We start from the raw sequence: 5,210 nt of genomic DNA on the forward strand, positions 1-5,210 counted from the left end.
CGCTCTTCTCTGCTCTGTGAGTTTAATCTGAGCTGGATGTTCCTCCCTGTTGTGTGCCTCACTATATTCCACATAACACACTTTCCCCTCCAAGAAAAACAAACAGCAAAGGTGGAATTTCTGGCAAGAGACTCCGGATGCTGTTGGCAGTAAGTGGAGGTGAAGCGCATCCAAACCTATTATCAGCCCACTGCGCTTGAAGCCTTTCTTTCACCAAAACAGCAGATAACGATAAGGAGTGGGGAGATTATGTTTATTTATTTCCCTTACTCCATAAGACAGGGTATGTTGGAATTTTCTTCATCCTTTCTGGGGGACTAACACAGTGTTAACAATCCACTCAGACCGGAGCTGAAGCTTGTGACACTAAATCTAATAAAGCACAGAAATGACATCAAGGAGAGAATTACAACAGCAGCTCAGAATTCAGCAAAATCATCCAAACCCTGCAGCGGTAATACAGTCAACCACCACTTCAGGATTTGCAGGCAAGAGCAGTCCCCACAAAATAATGAAGGGAGACTGGATTGATGCCAGGCATAATGTGTTGGACAAGTGTCTCTGTCATGAGCTAACTGCCCTGATTCTCGTTCGTCCTGCAGTATCACATCTAATCAATCTACAACATGCGTATCCATTAATTTATACAGTTCAGTGAACATTAAGTAAATGAACCACTTTGTCTTAATTAAAGCTATGTTGCTAAATAAACTAAATATCCTTCAAATTCGAATCTTAGTAGCTATATCTATGTTAACTACTTTATAAGATTTTGCCATCATTGTTGATTTTTTACCTAAATTTTATATTAAACAAAACTACTCTGAAAAATGATTTTCCAAATAGCCTTAATAATAAGCTATTGTTTTCCTGTCAGTGTGACCTACTTAAATGCCATATGAAATATAATGTCAGCAAGGTGTGTAGTTCAAACTGGATGCTGAAGGTTTGGTTCCACTGTAGCAAGACAAAAACTGGATGTCATAATCTATGTCGATGACTTCCGGCACAAATTATATTACTTTTACTTTTCAATGCCAGCTGATGCTTACAGGCCAAACATTTTTAAGCATTTAGGCTTTTTATTTTATTTTATTTTATTTTAAAGTTAGCTTACCTGTCTCAAATTGTTTTGACCTCCTCCTCGGCTCCACACTTGCTTTGTGATAACAAATCCAAGGTGTGTTGATGAAAAATGAAAAACTACTGAATAAACACTATCGTGGCTCTGCCCTGCTTTAATTTTAGCCTGCAACGAGACACGCGAACCACGCTGGCGGTATAAATACTACTTGTGTGATTACTAGTTAATTAGCGACTTGTCTAAACACTAATCATTAAGCGCGCGTTTCTATCACTAGACCCGCGCGCGAAGCATCTCCACGCGCTTTCTCCAGCGGCAAAGGTGGGCAGCTGGGTTTCCTTTCCTCCGTGAAGAGAAAAAGGTGAGTCGGCTCTGTCGGTTCTGCGGTAGTCCATTCAGGGTGGTTTCCCGTGGAGCTCACGTCGTTCCAGTTGGGTTGATAGGTTATGTGAATGTGTGGCGGAGAAAACAGCACCAGCGTCGCACCTCCATCCCCTCCAGTCAACTACTGCTGAGGAGTTCAGGTGCTGCTCGGAATTTTACCAGCTGTCTTGGTCATCGAGTGCTAAGTGAATACAGAAGTCATGGCATCTTATGAACAGATGCTCCAGTTGATTGTATTTATGGCTGCAGCTAAAGATTATATTCATATGGATTATTCTGTCAGTTACTTTCTTGTTTACGGACGAATCGCTTGGTCTACAAAACACCACAGAATAGGTCTATTGGAAAAAGACTGCAGAGCCTAATAATATGAAGTTCCAAATGTAAAGGTATGGCCGAGTGGCGGCATTGCACATTAACGTATACCTTTCATAGTATTGGATTATCATTTATTGTGTTCGTCACATTTAATATTGCAGCTGGGAAAGGTGGAGCTAATGTTAACTACCTTATCTATGCTGAGCAGTTTGTGAATGTCCCTCCAGGGATCCATTGTCTTAAACTTTGATTCAGAAAAGTAACTAGTAACAAAATTGATACATGCAGTGGAGTAAAAAAGTACATTATTTGCCTATAAAATGTTGTGAAGTTGAATTATGACATAGCAGAAAATGGAACTACACAAGCCCAGAAATCTCGAAATTGTAGTTAGGTACTGTAATTGAGTAAATATAGTTACTTTCCACCACTGTTTACTATCATAAAATACCAAGATAAAGAGCCTCACATTCACATTTTTTCTTGAAAAATGTTTTAAATGATAAACTGATCAATCAAGATTTGGGCTGGAGCTACTGATTTTTAAAGTTATCATGTAATTTGCCTAATATTTCCTTCATTTTTTGACTGAATTACTCAAAGCACAGTCTTTGTTTTCTCTGACCATCAGTCTAAATGCCACCAAACTAGCGTGAGGCCAAGAAGAGCAGCAAATTCGTACATTTGTATGAACTTTTGCTTCTTGCCTAATTTTCCGACAGTTAATCAGTGAATTGACTACTTGTTGCGGCATTAATCAAACTTGTTGCTGATTTTTTTTTTCATGTCAGTCAACTAAATGTTTTATTACCGTCAGACTTAACGTACATCTGTGCCTGTCATCAGTAAGCCATCAATCCATTAACACAGCCACACATCACAAATTATAACCTATTGCAGATTTTCTTATCAATGCTTTTAGTGTTTACTTGTCTTTAATAGTCTCCTAAATGTCAAATTGCCCTTTGTGCTTGTGGAATAAATTCATAATTCTGACAGCACTTCAAGGTGTCCTAACTGTTTCTGGAGGAATTGTGTGTTGAAGATCTGTGTGACCAACAGAGAGAGGGGAGGGAGCAAAGCCCCTCTCATCTGTTATGCATTTCCCTTTTGATTCACCAGCAGCCACTGAATCTTATTTTCCAGTATTTCTCCCTCAAAGCACTTTGTTCTGTGTTCAGCTGTGGAATGTGCTGGAGAACAGTTAATCGCACAAACCTATGCCTGACCTTGTTTTTCTCTTTTTACTTTTTTTTTTTTTTTTTTTTTTGCAATATCTAAAACTAGTACTGAAACATTCTGGTTTGTGCCAAGATTATACAATGCAGAGGTGTCAGTTCAGTCAGACATGCATCACGGCAGAGTCCCTGCAGAGTGGAACGAAAACTGATGGCTTGAAATTTATGTCTGTGTGATGAAATATAGGTCACTAAACTGGAAACACTGCTTCCAAGTTCACCCCAGTATGCCCTTTCAAAAATGTTTTAAAGACAACAAACACCAAGATGATCAAATTTAGACTCCAATCAAGGAGGGTATGGTAGATGTCATAATTGGACATTATAGACACTTTTCTATTTCTGTACCTTAAATGAACTAAATGCATTCTTAGTTTCTTTCATATATCCCATTATTCTACAATTACTTTCAAAAATACTTGCTGGTCTTGGAAATTTCTTTACTTTTCAACTGCTACTTCTCCCTGTACGCCTGGAAACAGTTTGTATTCAGTGACATGCAACAACAGCGTACAAGTCAACCACTCCCAGAAAGAACTGCAGGACATCTGTATTCAGGGTTAAACATCACAGCATTTACATAAATTCACATGAACTCTTTTAGATTTGAATTTACCTAAGAAATGTTACATTTAATTAGGCTTTACAAAATGACTTTTTTAAAACCAAACACTGTTACACAGGTAGTAAAATGCAGTACTTGCCCCACCTGTTGGTTATTTTGTGACAATGCAGGGTAAGCCAAATTTTTGTGGACTTCAGTAACTATTAGGGATACACATCTAACTCAAGGCTACCAGCTGCCCAGACCTTTATGCCCCCAGATGCAGAGTACAAAATATGTGTTTGTTCATATTAACACTAGCGATGTTGCTTCAGGGTAAGTCAGTATGTTAATGCAAACAGAGATGTGTATAAAAAAACTGCCAACACAAGCATGTTTTTCTTAGCTGCTGTTTTTTAAATAATCATGTCATCACATATAAATTCTTTCTATCATAAATCAATTTGTAAGACATTACAAATCAAATCCAGCCTGAAGTACAGAAGAAAAATACATTTACAAACATTAAGACAATGTGACACAAGGTTTCTGAGTGAAAAATAGTAAGGCACCAATGCCGACAGTGGGATAGGAAGTTACCAAACTAAACGAAAAAAGAAATCACCATTTAAAACAAGCATTAAAAATCTGGAGATTTTTCAAAATGTGCCAAGAAATGAAAGCAAGTGAAGCAATACTGCAAAGCATAAACGCGTTGTTTTAAAATCATTAGTAGAGCACATCTTGTGAAAGATTAAGATCATTCAAAGAGGATCGTTCCACTGGGTCTCTTTATATGGAAGCACATAAGGGCCAAAATTATTTGAACTTTAGAAGTGGCTGACTACCTACCGGGATTGGATACACTATCCCATTGAATTGAATGGAAAAGTGTGTCCAAACTTTTGACTCAGTCTTGTACTTGAGCATATGAGCCACCATCGGCATCGCTAGACCACTTGTACTGGGGCACGTGCCCCAGTGTAAATCAGCTGTGCCCCAGTAAATACATTCCCATATTTGTAAGGGTTTTTATTAGACCATTCTTCAGAGAAACTAAATGCAAGACAGTCAATGAACCAAATGACGCACGTAAAAGAAACACAAAAACAAAAACGTGCTGCAACTGCGCGTGGAAACTATGTTCCCGCGCGGCGTGCCCATGTATATCGACCACGCGCACGTTTCAAATGCCAATCAGCGTACGTCGCGCGACGAGCAGGTAAGATAATGTATGAAAACGCTGTGAAAGTAAAGTTTCCATGGTGCTAGCTATACTATCTGAACAATGACTAATTCCTCCTGTAGATGGATATCAGAAAATTCTTGTTGTTTCGAGGCAAAGAGAGGGAAGCAGAAAGGAGAGATGAGTTTGAGGTAAGTAAGACAAATGTTGTTGACAAATGAGCTATAGCTAACGGGCTTGCAGGTCTGTGTGTAGCTGTGAACGGTCATTCAGCGCACTGAGACGACTCCACACTTGGCTGAGGTGCACAATGGACCAAGACAGGCTTCACCATTTTACTGTCTTATCAGTTGAGCAGGAAGAACTTTGTAAACTGAGTGAGAGTCAAGTTATTGACAGGTTTGCCAAAATGAACAATAGGCGCTACACTTTATTGCACAAAAAGGGAACTTATTC

At 38.9% G+C, this 5,210-nt stretch overlaps 1 protein-coding gene across 1 annotated transcript in view; it reads right to left on the minus strand.

Moving 5' to 3' along the window:
- Positions 1-1,823, minus strand: part of sertad4 (SERTA domain containing 4) — a 22,367-nt gene extending 20,544 nt beyond the window's left edge. The window contains exon 1 of the mRNA XM_020623473.1: positions 1,118-1,823. The gene's annotated coding sequence lies outside the window, so the exon portion shown is untranslated. The remainder of the gene's footprint in view (positions 1-1,117) is intronic.
- Between the last annotated feature and the right edge of the window lie 3,387 nt (positions 1,824-5,210).

The sequence above is a fragment of the Monopterus albus genome, unplaced genomic scaffold, assembly GCF_001952655.1.
Source record: "Monopterus albus unplaced genomic scaffold, M_albus_1.0 scaffold300.1, whole genome shotgun sequence".
In the NCBI taxonomy this organism is placed as follows: Eukaryota; Metazoa; Chordata; class Actinopteri; order Synbranchiformes; family Synbranchidae; genus Monopterus; species Monopterus albus.